The 17871-nt window shown below is 46.7% G+C and overlaps 1 long non-coding RNA gene across 1 annotated transcript; it reads left to right on the top strand.

Moving 5' to 3' along the window:
* The first annotated feature begins 1550 nt into the window (after nt 1–1550).
* LOC144132895 (uncharacterized) lies at nt 1551–17221 on the top strand. Its single transcript, XR_013314949.1, has 3 exons — nt 1551–1613; nt 10524–10642; nt 17158–17221. It is a non-coding gene; the product is annotated as an uncharacterized LOC144132895 (long non-coding RNA).
* The last annotated feature ends 650 nt before the right edge of the window (nt 17222–17871 follow it).

Raw genomic sequence — 17871 nt, forward strand, 5'->3', positions numbered from 1 at the left:
TGGAGGCATTGGGCAAATGGCGTGGCTGCGCGCGAAACTTGTAGACATGCTTGCAATGGTGAATTGTGTAGTCGGTGCGAACAGTTGGAATTTAATCGACTGAAATTGCTCAAGGAAAGTCAGCGGCACTACATTTTAATGTTTCTGTGCATCACGAGTGACTTTGGCGGCAGCCACACGGCAACGTCTCCGGTTTGGCGAACTTCTGAGAAGGTAAGCATATTCTCAAATTTTGAAAGCGGTTTTTTGTTTGTATTATATCCCTGCTACTCGCCGCTTGTTATGTTCACGATAACATCAGTACAACGTGAATGCGCTTTATGTCTCTATTTGAAGTAACATTGGTCGATCAGCATAAACTTTTGGATTCAATTAAACACAAACTGCCCACGTTGGTACTGCGTGTCGAATGTGTCTTTGGATGATTCTGCGCATGAGATGTTCTTCTGATAATTGGTTTACTGCCAGATATAGTTTATAGATTTTGACCCATTCATCCCACTGAAGCAACGTTGGAAAGCTGTTTTGTGTTCATGCATCTGCTGTCCTTAAACTCAACTTTTCGGTAATCATTCGCATGGTTCCTTTGGATCTGGACAATCGGCTACTGTTGCTAAGGGCGCCTGGTAGCAGAGCCTCTGGGGACGCCCAGTGATCAGCTGTTTGTCCAGGTGCCAAGTACCAAAGGTACCATTCCTGACTTTTTTTCCCAGTCCATGAACCTCATGTCTTGCAAAGATTACAGTATGTAATCAGGTTGTAAAAAAATTGGTAACTTGTACATATTTCAGAACAGTTCAGAGAAATGCACATGCAGCATCAGTATTCTCTCAGTATACTTTCTGAGACGTGGATTCATTTCTTCTAGGACAGTGGCAAGCAGTAGGTCAACTGTACACAAATTTATTTTTCACTGGTGCAAAGTAAAGAATGCAAACATCATAAGACAAGTCTCTAGTCTGTTTCATTCTCACTGCATTTGATCAAAGCATAATATGAAATTCTGTATTTCTTATACCTTAGTTTTCTTTACTTTGAGCAGTAGATATTGACAATGAACAGCAAGGCAACTCCACTCGCTGACGATTTTTCCTTCGGCAGCAAAAAAGGGAAGCTTACCCAATGTGTCATCTCGACAGACTCAAAACTTCGATGGACAGCTGTGTCCACAGCTGCAATCACCTCTCAGATGCATGCACTCGTAAAACACATAAGGGTCATTCAGTGTATAAATTCCTGTTCTTTGTCCAATGAATCCTCTTATGTCATTTTCAAGCCACTGAGTCATGGCTCCTTTCACTCGGCCACCCCGGGCCAATACTACAGTGTTTCTCATTATCATCATTAGCAGCAGCCTGACTACATCCACTGCAGGACAAAGGCATCTCCCATACCTCTCCGGTTGTTCCTATCCTGCGCCAGCTGTGGTCACCTTATCCCCACAGACTTCTTTACCTTATCCACTTAGTTATCATGCTTTCTTTCAAGATGCACCACACCATGAGGAACTTCATGTACAGTACAGGTATTGACTGATATTTAATGTGTCCAGGAACCTCGAAGTGCCAGGGGATAGATTGATGGCAAACAAGTGCAACATCATGCTGGATGCTGTGAGTTACTTCTTAGTACTTCGACATGGAAGTGAATTGAGGGCTGATCACAGTTTAGAGTGGAGCCACCAGTCAGTCCAATGCCAGCGAGAAGGGAGCTAGAATAACTTCCTCCCTTTTAGTTACTCAAAGTATAGACATTAAACCTTTAAGCCATAGCTAATTTAAGCCGCATTGGCTGTAATTTCTTGTTCTTTTGATAGAAAAAAATGAAAAATGCAGTGTTTTTTTCTGTGGCCGCACATGATAATCTTAATGATGATGATATTTCGAGCATTCATCTCAGTCCGAAAGTTTTGTAGAGCCACTGTGGTGGCTCAGTGGTTATGGCGCTCGGCTGCTGACCCGAAAGACGCGGGTTCAATCCCGGCCGTGGTGGTCGATTTTCGATGGAGGAGAAATTCTAGAGGCCCGTGTACTGTGCGATGTCAGTGCACGCTAAAGAACCCCAGGTGGTAGAAATTTCCCAAGCCCTTCACTATGGCAACCCTCATAGCCCGAGTCGCTTTGGGATGTTAAACACCCACAAACCATAAATGAATTCTGTAGCCTTCTGAGAACAAAACACTTGTGCTTTTTTAAAGTTTTCATTCTGTTCTCAACCAGTTTTAACACCCATCTTTCTTGGTGACTGATGCCTTGATGTTTGTGCACAGGCAGTGGCCAGAAAAGGTCACTGCACAAAATAAATATCAGGTGAATGGAATGAGCAAGAAGCATGAACTGTCAGGAATTGTGAAAATCACTCAACTGACCCAATATCACAGCATGGCAAATAAAATTTGAATGATAACCTGATGCCTTATCATAGGGTGCTGAAAGGACTATAGACACCTAATTTTAATGCGCATTTTCTTCTGTCAAACGATGCGTTAGACATTAGAATACATGGGTTACTGGGTGGTATTTGCCTACAATCGCTAAATAACTTATGATTGAATTTCTTCTCTTATGCTGTTTCGATTTCGTCAACTGGATGACTGTGACGTCAAGTTGATGTTTTGGTCACGTCATGCACTAGAAAAACTAATTTAATCGCTAATACATAGTTTTAATTCACTATTACATTTAAACCAGCCTCTTCCAATACCTGGAATGACAAAAACTGATGTGTCAGCAATTATATAGCCCAGTTTTTGTGCCCCATGCGACCTAAAGACCAACTACGCGTCACAGTCATCGTTCGACTGATTACACCGAAACAGTATTCGGAAGAAATTCAAGTACAAATTATTTAGCGGTCGTACACGAACGCCACAGAGTACTCCATGTATACAAATGTCTAATGCATCGTTTGAAAGAAGAAAGCACACGAGCAAAAATTTAGTGTCTATAGTCCCTGAAGAAGTGAAACAATGTAACCGTCAAACTTGTCCTATTTTACTTCATATGCTTACTATTGGTTGAAAGATCCTGGCTACATTTAGCACTGCCTTGATACTGGGTATAGTGCAGGACTTGCAAGGGGTAAAGCTATTCTGCTTCAGGTATGATTGGTACAGCATCATTTTGTTTCTAAAGTAATGGTGGCCATTCCACTCAGATCCCAGGCAAGGTCTCAATTGAATCGCACTTACTTCTGATTTTCTGCAACTCTGGATTGCCATTTACATTGCATTGCTCATCCCAGTTGCCGATCAGCACCTCATAAGTTGTACTATTGAAATCTAAAGTCTGACGAAAACTCGTCTGGTCGGGTAGAAGATTCATGTATAAAGAAAGGAATGCCGACCAAAGGTTGTTGTTAAAACGAAGACGTTTCGGCTTTTATACTGAAGCTTTGATCACTGGGTGTAAAGCCCAAAGCACCAAGCTTAAGTGCGTCGCAGTAATCGCCCCAAGCATCTTGCGTACGTCGGCGGGAGATTTTCTGCATTGTGGTTAGGGTTTTTTCTGTTGTTTGGATTATAAGCGATTCCAGGTGTCGACGTGACAGTCAATTCTTTTCTCTTGCGATGATTGATACTTCTTCCCAGGCTATATTATGCGTCGCGGCTTCCACGTGTTCCGCGATTGCAATAGATGCAATCTTCTTGTTGCTTACGTTGATCTTGTGGTCCCTCAATTGCCTTTTGAAATTCCCGCTCTTGCCGATATTGCAGTAGTCGCAGTCTGCGCAGGGAATCTTATAGACGACGCCAGGAAACTTCTCTTCCTTTATCTTATCTTTGACGGCCACCAGTTCGTGCCTCAGCTTGCACGTGGAAACGTGAGCAATGTTCACACCGTAAATCCGCAGCACGCGAACCAAAGACTCGCTCACGCCCGTCACATAAGGGATAGCGGCTCGGGCTTGGCAAGGAGGACCAACTGGTTCAGATGGGCGTGATGACCGTTGAAAAACGGAATCCACGAAGTGCTTGGGGTAGCCACATTCACTAATTTCTCGGGGCACTTGGCGTAGGTCAGCCGCTCGATCTTCTGGCCTTCGGCAGATGTTTTTGGCACGTTGGACGAGGGAAGCTACGACGGAGCTTTTGTGGCAAACCGGGTGAACAGAATTAAAACGAAGGTACCGGCCTGTGTGGGTTTCCTTTCTATAAACTTTGAAAGCGAGGCGGTTGCCACGGCGTTCAACCAAACCGTCAAGGAAAGGAAGACAGCGGGTAGTCTCCTCCTCTACAGTGAATTGAATGGAATCTTCCATGCTGTTGATGTGACCTGTGAAAGCTCCTAACGCGTCTTTTTTGATAATACAGAAGCATTCATCGACATAACGTACAAAAAGCTTCTATTGCTTCCATGGTAAGGTTTGCAGTTGTCACCGTTGAGAAAATGACTGACCTTCTGCAGGACGACAGTACGTACTTGCCGCTGAAGCTGGACCCTACGCGTAAGGTAGAAAGAAACTTTTGACTGACGTCTTCCGATTTATTCCAGCGGACCACAAGTCACTCTACTTCAAGCTCCTCTGCCACAATGGATCAGCTCCCGCCTTGTATGGTCTCCCGAGGATCCATAAGCCAAACGTGCCGATGCGACCAATAGTTGACTTTACACAGTCGCCCTTGTACCGCTTGTCGGTCTACTTGCGCAAGGCTTTTCCACCACTTGTTGGAAAGGGCTCGACTTTCATACGTGACTCCTTCGATTTTATTGAAAAGTATGTGACGTCATGGTGGAGGACAACGAGATGATGGTGTCCATTGATGGGAAGCCGCTGTTCACGAGCGTAACCGTGGATCTGGCTGTGGAGGTGTGCCACTCAGTGCTGCAGAATGACGACGGATTGTGTGAAAGAACCCCTATCGAAGCATCGGATCTTCTGAAGCTGTTGCAGTTCTTCCTTGAAAGCACTTATTTTGTTTTCCGGGGTGCAGTCTACAGACAAGTTAAAGCCACCGCTATGTGTGCATCTATATCGGTGACAACTGCAAACCTTGCCATGGAAGCAATAGAAGCCTGCACACTGGCTACCTTCGAACCACACCCAAAGGTTTTTGTACGTTACGTCGATGATTGCTTCTGTATTATCAAAAAAGATGCGTTAGGCGCTTTCACAGATCACATCAATAGCATGGAAGATTCCATTCAATTCACTGTAGAGGAGGAGACTGTCCGCTGTCTTCTTTTCCTGGATGTTTTGGTTGAATGCCGTGGCAACCGCCTCTCTTTCAAAGTTTATAGAAAGGAAACCCACACAGGCCGGTACCTTTGTTTTAATTCTGTTCACCCGGTTTTCCACAAACGCTCCGTCGTGGCTTCCCTCGTCCGACGTGCCAAAAACATCTGCCCAAGGCCAGAAGATCGGGCGGCTGACCTACACCAAGTGCGCGGAGAACTGAGTGAATGCGGCTACCCCAGGCACTTTGTGGATTCCGTTCTTCAACGGTCATCACGCCCGTCTGAACCAGTTGGTCCTCCTTGCCGAGCCCGAGCCGCTGTCACTTAAGTGCCGGGCGTGGGCGAGTCTGGCTCGCGTTCTGCGCATTTACGATGTGCACGTTGCTCACGTTCCCGTGTGCAAGCTGAGGCACGAACTGGTGGCCGTCAAAGAAAAGATGAAAGAGTAGTTTCCTGGAAGATGGACTATAGGTCGCACCGAAATATAGGTCGACCCCCTAACTAACCAAATCTAAAAATGAAAAATATTTTTTTCAATTGAAAAAGTACCGAAAGGCACCCTTACCTTGAAACAAATGCGACTCGACAGGTTGCACAACGGTGACAGTAATTATTTTGAAAACTAAACATTTTGACAGATTTACCTGTCTGGTTGGGTTTGAAGACTTATAATAAACTGCACATCTCCAACCAAAAATGTTAAATTTAACCCAACGTTTCAAAGCTGACTCGGCTCCTTCATCAGGGATGACTGAGGGCAGTAGCTAGCGTCTTTTAAGTATGGAGGGGAGGGGGTGAAAAGAACGACAGCTGTGTCGCGCAAGACGCGGGGGAGGGGGAGGGGTTTTAGGCTGTTAGTCACTGGCGCACTGCAGGGAGGTGCTGAATGACAACTTTTTTTCGTTGCATTGAAGAGCGAAGTCGCTGGGCATATACTGGGGGCAGGTTTCCTTTTGTGCGGTTGATATTGTTCGGGGTGGTTTGGATATGCCAGGATTCCAGAAGGAGCCTCTTGTGGTAATTTGTTTCGGTTCCGAGGATGCGGGTCTCTTCAAGGTTGATTCTATGGTTGGAGTCGTCGGAATGTTCGGCTACTGGATTGCGCTCTCTTGCGAATTTGCAGACGTCGTTCTTATGTTGCCGAATTCTTTCTTTGAAATTTTTGGTTTCGCCGATGTAGCTTGCGTCGCAGTGGGTGCATGGAATTGGTAGACAATGCCTTGGGCTCTTTCTCTCGGTGGCCAGTCTTTGGGAGCAGGTAGGCAAAGTGCAACAGTGTTTGTGGGCTTGTGCGCAACCTGGAGACCCGATTTTTTCAGGATTTGGGCGATGGTTTCGCTGACACCTCCGACATAAGGTACAGTGACGTATTTTGGTGGTGGCGTTGGTCTTTGTGCGTTGATTCCTTGACGAATGTTGTGTTTTTGACGTCAAATGGTTTTTGAATAAAGTATTTTGGGTAGCCATTCATGATGAGTTCTTTGAATATCGTTCGTTGTTCTTTTTTTCTGTCAAGTTCTGTGCTGCAGTGTGTCTAAATTCTTCTGAACAGCATCTTCACCACTGATGCTTTATGGACTGTCGGGTGGTTCAAAGAGAAGTGGAGATACCAGCCTGAGTGGGTTGGTTTGCAGTATACGGAGAATTGAAGGGTATTGTCGTTTCGGGACACGAGGACGTCCAAAAACGGCAGGGAGTTTTCTTGTTCCACCTCTAGCCTGAACTGAATGTCAGGTTGTACGGAGTTTAAATGACGAAGGAAATTTTGAGTCTCAGATTTTTTAATTACGGCGAAGCAGTCGTCGACATACCTGAAGAAAATCTTTGGTTTCGGGTGGAATGAGTTGAGGGCTCGCTGTTCGACGTGTTCCATTGTTAAATTGGCCATGACGACAGAGATGGATGCTCCCATTGGTGTTCCTTTCACTTGGTAAAATTCCCCGTTTGACAAGAAGTATGTGTTTGATAGGCACAACTCTAGAAGGCGGCACACATCATTTATACTCAGCGGGGTTCGTGCGCTGAGTGTGTTGTCGCGTTGTAGAGTGTCACGGGTAGCGACCACCGCAAGCTTCACGGGGATGTTTGTGAAAAGAGACACCACGTCGAAGGAGACAAGGCATTCGTAGGCCTCAAGGGTGGCTTGGGACACCAGTTCGATGAAGTGACTGGAATGACGGATATGGGTCGCTGTTTTTCCTGCGATTGGGGATATTAGTTTGTGAAGGTATTCTGACAACGAGCGAAGAGGGGAACACCGGAAGTCGACAATTGGGTGCAAAGGGACCCCCGGTTTGTGGACTTTGGGCAGGCCGTAGAATGCTGGAGCCGATCCGTTGGTGCTCAATAACTGAAGGTAGAGGTTTCGGAAGGTGGGGTGTTTTTCGAATACTTCTTTCAATGTTTTGTTTAGCCTTGCTTGGGTAGTGGTTGTGGGGTCCTTCTTCAATTTTGCATATTTATTTTCATTTAAATGCTGATCATATGTACACCCAGCAAATGTTTTAACAATATCGAGCACCCATCGACCCGCGTGTTTGTTTCTGGCACACGCAAGTACGGTGTCATAGAGCAAAGCCCTTCCTCTTCATGAATTGGCGAACCTAAGATGGCGAGCCTTGGAATTGCGCCCTCGTGAGTCTAGAGGCATGCGCGATCTCTACCGCTTTCATGCAGATGCATTCGGCAGTCACAGGCAGCGATCTTGCATGCAGCGCAGCCTTTCCTTCCAATTCTGCTGGATACACTGCAGTCCACCCACGAAATCATGTTTTCTAGTTGCTGCAAGTTGTAATATGCAGCTTCTTGCTCCGCCAGTACTGAATGCTTTTTTCGGACACTCCAAATTCGCGCTGTGCTGCCAGGTTCCCATGAGCTTCCGCATACTCAATTGCGTTTTTCTTGAAGGCGACGGTAAGTTGCCATCAGCTTCCGCTTTGCACCTACGAAAACACAAAATGGCGGCACTTCTGCTGATGGGGTTTGTGATGGAAGCTATTGACTTCACCCGCGCATAGTTGCAAGACTTCCGTAGTTTTTCCACCAATGACCGGTATACAAAAAGGGGGTCGACTTTTCACCATGGTCTTTTGAAAAAAAGTTCGACCTATATTCCGGCTTTTACGGTAATTTGGCACTGCATGCGATGCCTCCGCTCGCCACTTCGCTGTAAGCGGGTCAAGCTCTTCGTGCACTTCGAGTAATGCTTCTTAAAATGCATGTGTTTGTGTCGGGGCCAGAAGAAATTTTGAATAAAGCGATATTTCGAGTAAAGCGATTTCGTTATAACGAGAGATTACTGTAGTTAGATTTTTGCACATTGAAATTCTATTTGGAGAGGTGAAACCCATTAAATTGTGCATTTTGTGTGCAAGGGTGCTGATCCTTGCATGCAACTGAAAACATTCGTTCATGTTATCTGGCTAGCTTCCTTCTTCCTTGCGCCAGATTTTTTTATATAACACTGCCAGATTTATTTCATTCAGAATTTCTAAGAACATAATAATTACACCAAAGTTCATCATCATCATCAGCCTTACTACACCCACTGCAAGGGAAAGGCCTCTCCCATTTCTCTTCATTAACCCTGTCTTTTTCCAGCTGCATCCACCTTTTGCCTGCAAACTTCTTAATCTCATTCGCCCACCTTACCTTCTGCCGCCCTCTGCTATGCTTACTTTCTCTTGGAATCCACTCCGTTACCCTTAAAGGGACTATGCAATGAATAAAAAGTCACTTGTAAATATTTTCAATGCTTTGAAATGATGCTAACAAGCATCCACACTAAGTATGGGCCTTTGGAACTGAGCCAAAAATTTAATATGAATTTTTAAAAAACGTGTTTTTTAAAATTCGCGGGCCGATTGGTGTGCTCGTAGTGACCGATTTTGAAACTAAAATCGTGAAATAAGATGTCACTATACCCATGGCGTGAGCAGGCCACCACACGCTGTCATTCGCTGGAGGCACGGCAGCCACGACGTCACAGGCACATTTCCGGTAGCCGTGAAAATCGTCTGCTCATGCCGCCGCGCAACCCTCTCGGACAAGCGCGAGCCAGGGCATTGCCTTCGCGCATATGGTTTCAATTTTCCCCTGCCGCCTCCTTCTGTCGGGAATTCGGGAGCTACTTGCAGTGTGTTTTCGTCCGTCCGAGATGAATACGCCTTGATGTGTCGGCTGCCAACCCGGTGACTGGCGAGGTGTTGAACTCGGGCATGTCATTCCTAGAGACGCTGCTGCTGGGGCACTGGGTGCGACAACCGGAAGTTGCAAACCGAACGTCAGCGGATGACGTAATAATGGGCGGGTCCCAGTCCTAGACCTATTTTCTTTATTTTTTCTGGTGCCCCACGTGTACGAGTTGAGGGGGAAAGGAAGAGTGTAATTTTTAATCGTCTATGTCTTGGTTATTATTTATGCTAGCTCAAAAATTCTTGCACTGTGGTGACGAGTGGTGAGATGCCTATTTCTCATCTGCTTTACGTAATCTCAATTAATTTATTGCATAGTCCCTTTAAGGACCACCGGTTGTCTTGTTTTCGCATTACATGCCCTGCCCAAGCCCATTTCTTCCTCTTAATTTCAACTAGGATGTCATTAACCCGCGTTTGTTCCCCACACTGCCCGCTTCCGGTCTCTTAACGTTAGGCCTATTATTTTTCTTTCCATGGCTAGCTGCGTTGTCTTTAACTTAAGCTGACCTCTTTTCGTTAGCCTCCATGTTTCTACCCCGTAGGTGAGTACCGGTAAGATAATGCTGTTGTGCACTTTTCTCTTGAGGGATATTGCTAACCTGCTATTCATGATCTGCGAGAACCTGCCATACACGCTCCACCCCATTCTTGTCCTTCTAGTTATTTGCCTCTCATAATTCGGATCAGCTGTCACTACCTGCCCTAAGGAGACGTATTCCTTTACCACTTCCAGCACCTCGGTTTCAATTGTGAACTGCTGTTTTCTTGCTAGACTGTTGAACATTGCCTTGGTTTTCTGGATGTTAATTTTTAAGCCCAGCGTTCTGCTCTGCCTGGCTAACTCATTGATCAGGATTTGCAGTTCACCTCCTGAGTGACTCAGCAAGGCAATGTCATCAGCGAATCGCAGATTATTTAGGTATTCTTCATTTGCTCTTATTCCCAACTGTTCCCAATTCAGCCTCGGAATACCTCCTGTAAACAGGTGGTGAATAGCATTGGCACCAAATTTGGTGATCATATATGATAAAATTCAGTGTTACGATCATTGGTATTGTTTAGTCTGGGGCAGTACAATGAGAAGTACATAGTATATAGTAAAATTAAATATGACCAGTCTAACATAAGCAAAACTACTTTTTTTTTACAGGGAAGTTTTACTACCGAAGTTCTGGAGCGGCATAGCACGATGAAGACGTGGACAGTGTGCATTTAAAAGTACCTGTATTCTTGATGGCATGGGAACTTGCAGACTGCTTAAAGCAATGGGTGAGTACCTTGGTACAGTGCTTCTGCTTATGTAGCCAAATTATGTTATTAATCTAAAGAGAGTGTGTATCTGAAAATTTGGGCAAAAATTGAGTAGCATTTAGATATTCTTGTACGAGATACCACTCTGAGAATTGGTTATTAAGGGTGTCTCACATGTACACTTGTCTGCTGAATATAATAGTAAGCATGCCTTGCGAGCTGAGTGCCCCCGATGTATGAAAAAAAAATGGCCAGGTTACTGCACGACATGTGGAGTAGCACCGTGTAGCACATTCAGGCTTCATAGAGTGGAGAATGAAGGCAGTAATTACTTTAAAAATAGAGAACGCAGCACAAACCACAGGACCAGGAAGCTGACAGAACACACTGACCTTGAACACACTGTGCATGAAGGGCGTTATGGAGTTGCCTGTCATGTAATGAAAGATGGAGGTCGCTCAGGACGGGTGTTAAACAACGAGTCGATGCAGACACCTGTCATCGCGTCATACTCACTGCAGAACTGAACAAGCAAGAAGCAAAGGTAACAACTGAGCATGGTCAGACTCATGCTTTCCTCCACAAGCAGTCTGGAAGCGCACTTCGAAATCTTGTATGCTTTCGCTCGACATATACATCATTGCAGCCTGTGGCGAGGAAAAGTACATAGCCTTGATGTCAAGTGACAGTGCACTATCAGGACCTGTTAACAGCTCACTGAGATGTTCTCATACATCTACAGGGCACCTCATAAGAAATTCTTAGGCTTCAGAACACGGAGCCCTTGCAGAAATTGTCTCAAAGTTTGTTGCCACATGGACCTCTTCGTAATGATGACCCTAAAAGATGAGCCTTCGTTTAGTGTCACAAGAAAAGGCCTATGACATCGGTCTTTTTGCTTCTCCATTAGTGCCAAAATGTTTGTGAGGGAGATCTTTCACAGATATGGAGTGATTTCACAAAATGTCAAAAATGAGACTGAAGCTGTGTGGAGCAGTACCAGTAACAAACATCACAGCTGTTGAAGAAGCAGGAAGACCCATGCCTCATTATTTTTTTTGCACCAGACACATTAGGATACTTCGTATTTCTGGATCATCATTTTGAAAAGGTTGACATGGCAACTGGCTTTGCTTAAATTTCTGCAAAGAGCTGTTTCTGGAAACTTGAGCATCGATTTCTCGTGAGGCACACTGCAGAGATAATGGAATACCTTAATGACCTGCAACCGGTACCTGTGACTGCATTTTCACTGACATCAGAGATTAGTACATTTTCTTGCACATGCTGAGATAATGGAAACTGTAAGTGAAAGCATAAGGTTTGGTGGAAGTGCACTTCCTGATTGGTTGTGGGCAAGTGTCGGGTACCCACCAGTGATACAGTCGAGCCTGCTTATAACGAACATGAGCGTCACGTGGCATCCGTTCATTATATCCCGAAGTTCGTAGTAAGTGGACCATAGCTTTGAAAACAGTTGCTTGTCAAAACACAAAATTTTTTCTTTGCAAAAAAGTTAGTGATGGACGTCTGCTTTCGCAGCGCAAATCCGATGGGGGAGGTTTGCAGTTCATTTAGAGCGGAAGCGTGCTCTTCGCCGAGGCCCTTGGCATAGACAAGTTGACTGAGGCTCTCAATGTAGCCCGTTGCTACAGGCGTGCTTATGGTTGCTGGCTCCAATGTTTCATCCTGATTCCTCTGCGTCACTCTCATCCCGCACTTCAGAAATCATGCCCTCTTCCGTGCGCGATTCTGTGGTGTCGGCAGAAATAAAATCATTACAACCAATGTCATCACCCCTCATGTTGGAGTCGACGACGCGCTGCCACAAATCGCAACCGGGCTCGTCATCTTCCGAACCATCAGGCTTGGCATCAGACACTGTTGACGAAGCCGGCCTCGAGGAAACAGTTCCGCACGCAAGTGCCCGTCACCTCCACCCAGGCCGCTTTCATCATCTCTACCGCTGAATACAATGGAAATGTGCACTGTGTTCCCGTCCGCCATCCCGAATTGCAACCAGGGCCCGAGATTTAAACAAAGCCAACGAAACGTCTGCACCTCAACAAGTGACAAAAGCGTGCGATGGGGCGGACATGAAAGGTGCCCAGGTGGCAATCAAGCTGAAGATACAGACGCACAGCACCAGCGGAGAGACACAAGAGGGGCGTCCGTGAGCATAATTGCAGCCACCTTTTGGCTCGCATGGAAGGCCTGCTTCACGGAGCGTGGCCTCCGCGATTGGCATCGGCAGCGGCGCGGTTGATCGCGGAGGCCCCGCGCGGATTTGCAAGAGAGTGAGGGGAGTTTAGTTGCGAGGAGGGGTTTGATGGCGATCTTGGAGGCGTGTCGGCGTGGAAAGGGTAGCTCGCTTGAGAGCGGCACGAAATGGGGCGGGCAGTTCGCCTGCCATGAGGCTCAGGAAAAACATCGACACGTGCTATGCGCACAAAGGGGTCGGAGCAGGTTATCTCACATCACGGTGCCAGGTTTACGCCGTGCATGCGCTGTAACCGATCAACAGGGCTTAATGGCGTTCGTTATACGTGTGATTTTGTTCCATTGAAACAATGTATATTTTGACGGTCGTGCAGGTCTTGTTCGTTATAAGCGAAAGTTCGTCTTAAGTGGGGCCGTTATATGTGGGCTCGACTCTACAATGGGTACAAGCTTTCCCCTGGCCTGCTGCTCGGCTTCTTTAGAGTGAAATGCTTAGGAAATGGGTCTTCGGCCCCACCTTGTAATGAAGAAAATACCTTGTGCCATGGCGTTCTTTGGCCTCAGGTGCGCTTGCACCATAAAAAATCACAATCATCATGCTTTTCGCCACAATCGCCAGTTTTCGAGCCGTCAGCGGGGCAGCAAGTTTGGCCTTGAATGTATCTAGAGGTTGCCGTAGCCGGATGTTTCACCTTGAATGTAGGTAGAGCTGAAACCATGAACGTAACTGGGGGTAGTCAGGTTTGACACACGACTTCAGCTACAGCAGCGACACCAGCGGCTGTTACACCAACTATCTCGACCTTTGACCTTTGCTAAAGCGGTAAAGCGTCTTCCGGCATCGCATGCACAGGCCATGAAAGTGGGTTCTCTATAAAACCCGCCGCAGTGGCTCAGTGGTTAGGGCGCTCGGCTACTGATTTCGAGTTCCAGGGTTCGAACCCTACCACGGCGGCTGCGTTTTTATGGAGGCATAACGCTAAGGCACCCGTGTGCTGTCCGATGTCGGTGCACGTTAAAGGTCCCCAGGTGGTCGAAATTATTCCACTAGGGCACCTCTTTCTTCCTTTCTTCTTTCAATCCCTCCTTTATCCCTTTCCTTATGGCAGAGTTCAGGTGTCTCCCAATATACGAGACAGATACTGCGCCATTTCCTTTCCCCAAAAGACGAAGCACAAGATGGCGATGCCCTTTGGTGCGTTCAGCGGAACGCTAGGTGTGACCGGTGCGAGGCATGCCGGGGAAAGCACGTGGGTACCAACCTGACGAGCACCGCTAATATTAAGCAACGCTAAAGTCAGCGGTCTCACATATCTCGGACACCCCAATCGTGCCGTAGGGGATGGAAAGTGAGATTAGAGTTGGTTCTTCGGGGAAGGAAATTACGCCTGTCTCACATATCTCGGTGGGCACCTGAAATGCGCAGTAGGCAAATAATGACCCTTGGTGTCAAGAAAAGGAAATGATGCCTGTCTCACATTGCACCATTTCCTTTCCCCCCCCAAAAAACGAATTCTGTTTTCAATTTTCGCTTTTTGAAATTTTCTGCAGGGTTTACGCATCGTTTAGAACTGGATTTGATTCCATATCTCCGCATTACGGTGAACAATAATACAGTTGCAAATATCACCTAACCCATAATAAATGTATAGTCTTGCGTGAGTACATTTAATGTTGTTTCGAAGAAAGTAAGATGTTTAACATATAAAAAATTGCTGATGGCCTAGCTCTGTTAGGCCAGGATATACATAGCGAATGCGCTGCGACTTCTGTATCAGAAGAGTGCATTCCCTAGATGCATCTTTATTAATGGTTAAAGCTTGAGCCGTCGCAGCAATTTTTTGTATTCGTAAGGGATGTAACGGCTCAGCTGAGCAAGCATCTTGGGGGCTAAAATTGGCGGTGGTTTATCTCTCGTTAAACCTGGAGTGACGCAATAGCTACAGGTGGCCGAGCTGAACTTGATCAGTTGAATTGCAAAGTCAGTCTTTCGCCGCTTCGTTTCGCTGGGCATTCCTTCTTCATCTTTGTGCCACTTGACACGGAGCATACGCACAGCTGTGGCAGCTCAGCTTCGCGGCGCGCCGCGCTGCCGGCAGCAGCTGCTGCTCTGCACCAATTGGCTAGTCACGTGACCAGCCAAGTGGCAAACCACGGGATCAGCCACGGCACCGCACCGCCGCCAGCTTCTTCGCACTACGTGACAGCGTGGCTGTGCCGCCACGGCTCTGCCACCCTGGTGGCACGAAATGCTACCTTAATGTAGCTATCGCTACAAGGCTGCACATGACCTTGTGAATGTACACTGCCAGTTCCAGGTTCTGCTCACCCTCCACGTTTTCCTCAGCACTCTTGTACCGGGCTTCTTTTCTCCACAAGCGTGTCTGCCGCTCTCACTATGACCGAACGAGGGAAGCCAGCTAAAAGCTGTCTCCTCAGTTGGTGATTAAAACTTGCTTGTATCTCAAGAACACACGAATTCTGGAGCGTGGACTCCAATTTAGCCCATTGCCATGATGCTGAAAATCATCCAGTACGCTTTTTAGTCTAACCTCATTGGAAGTGGAGCATTGTTTGTTCAGAACAATTAAAATGTCATCCATGTAATGAAACACTTTAAAGACATTGTAAGTGTTAAAATTACGAAAACAACTTTGTTAAGAATCGTGGATGAGTCTCAAAAATATAATATTGCACAGACTGGGAGTGCATGACCCTATATATCATTGCATTTGCAGCAGTGAACTATAATAAAATTCTAGAAGTGCTAAAAATCTCTCAGATTCTTGCCAATTGCACTGTGGAAATCATCCCCGTTGTTTTCATCTTGCAGTCTTTTATTGCATTTTGCACTTCATGATCAGGCATGGAGAAAAACTGTAACTGACACCTTGTCAAAAATTTCAAGTGACGTCGTTCGTTTGATCGTAGATTGCAATGATATAGGTTACGATTTCTCTGCTGATGTCAAAGAGTTGTTTTGGCAGTGCCTCAAGACCACATGGCATTGTTCTCATCTCAGCGTATGGAATTTCGAGTGTTGATCCAACCGGACACAACGCAGTTCGCCATTGCAATCACACCACAGCACCGAACGGCAATACTATACAATGCGGCATTAATTTCTAAAGACACCCTCAGCATATGGCTCCCGGACTAAAATGAGCGACGGTGCATTTAAAAATGCGTAACAACATTGTGATCAACTTGCGATGGTGTGTTGCGTCTCAGTGAGTTTGAGACCGGGTGAGAATAAGAAAAAGGACAACAAAGGTGTCGTGCTGGCACAGAGGACTGTAGCGCCGCCTGGGAGCGCACCCTCACTGAAACTGCTCCATAGTCGCTGAATTGTCTTTTATTCAGCAGAATCATGGCAAGCGGCCAGATGGCGTTTCAGATGCTTAGGGCAATGTGGACACATGCCACTGTACATCCTGTGCAGTGGGTGCCTGTGGCACTCATATTTGAATTTCTCTCAGACCTCCTTCGAGCAGCCAGAGCACAGGTGCTACATAGTCCCGCCATCGACGAGTGCTGCCGTCTGCGGTGACGTGCCAAGAGATACCCTCGGCTGAAGCACTGGCCATATTCGGGGCACTGGTGTGGCTTCTGCCCCAAGTGCATCAGCATGTGCCTGGAAAGATTCCACCACTGTGTGAAGCCCTTGTCGCACACCTCGCACACGAAAGGCCGGTCGCCTGTGTGGGTCCGCTCGTGTCTGGTGACATGGCTTCTGAGTGGGAGAAATACGAATGAGGGAAGAGGGGCGGCATATAGTAAACATGATAAACTCGTTGACGGATCACAGGAGAAAAAGTAAAATAATAGATACCTTTAGCATTCCATGTACTGTGTTACCGTTGCTGGAGTACCTGGAGCCCGCTTACCATCGGTGAGGACACGCCGATTGGTCCCGATGCTGCAGGTGGGCGCGCTTCTGCCATGTACATGGCGCCATCTGGTGCCGCCGAGGCGATATGCGCAAGCGCATTTGCTGCACGTGGGCTCCCGGTACTCCGGTACACGGTATGCTAAAGGTGTCTAATCATTGATTCATATAAACAAGTGAGGCCACTATCGTGAAGGGCGTTTATTCATGGGTTGGAAAAAGTGCGTTGGAAACAGCTGGCACGACAGACCGTACGATAAACCACTTTAAAGAAGCTTTTATTAATGCTTAAACTTCATATTTTTTTTGTCATTAGACCTGCAAAGAAAGAAAGTGTGAAGCACACTCATTAGGCTTATGTCATACATGTCTTGGTGGTTGCAAACTGCCTAAATAGGTCATGTGTGCACATTTTTTTTTCCAGACAGCGGGTTCGCGCAACGGAAAATGCACACTGGGGATCTGTACGAGCTACACTGCCAAAAAGAGTGAGTGGTGGCAGAATTGCCCGAGTCCCTTGCAGGCGCACCGACACCAGTGCTGCCACTCTATCGCAGCTAGAATTTAGAGCCCTGCTACATCACTTCCCTGTACGAGTTCACCGATTTCCGCTGCCTTTGACTGCTCGTGCGACTTTTTGCGTCTCAGCAGTGAAGTGAGCCGCTTACATGACACATTGGGTGCTTACATGAGCCCAACAAAAGTCTGGTCGAGTAGGCTGTCGGGCTGATGTAAACACCTGGGGTTCGAGGTAAGCGACAGTCGAGTTGGGCTGGGCCATCAGAGGGTGGGTTGACTAGCAGCCCGCTCCGCAAATTACACTTAATTCTCATGCCTGGGAAAAGCATTTTCTGCAGGGGAGAACAGAAGTTGGCGCAGGTTCACTACTTGTGTGGTCGCGCCTGACAGGGCGCGCCGCGAGAGTAAAAATTGTAAAATTGGTTTTTGGGGACAGGAAATGGCATAGTATCTCTCTCACATTTCGGCTGACACCAGAACGGACACCAGAACCCCCCATAAGGCAAAGGAAAAAGGAGGGACTGAAAGAAGACTGGAAGAAGGAGGTGCCGTAGTGGAGGGCTCCCGAATAATTTTGACCACCTGGGGATCTTTAACATGCACTGACATCGCACAGCAC

The sequence above is a fragment of the Amblyomma americanum genome, chromosome 1 (genome assembly GCF_052857255.1).
Source record: "Amblyomma americanum isolate KBUSLIRL-KWMA chromosome 1, ASM5285725v1, whole genome shotgun sequence".
NCBI classification, from domain to species: Eukaryota; Metazoa; Arthropoda; class Arachnida; order Ixodida; family Ixodidae; genus Amblyomma; species Amblyomma americanum.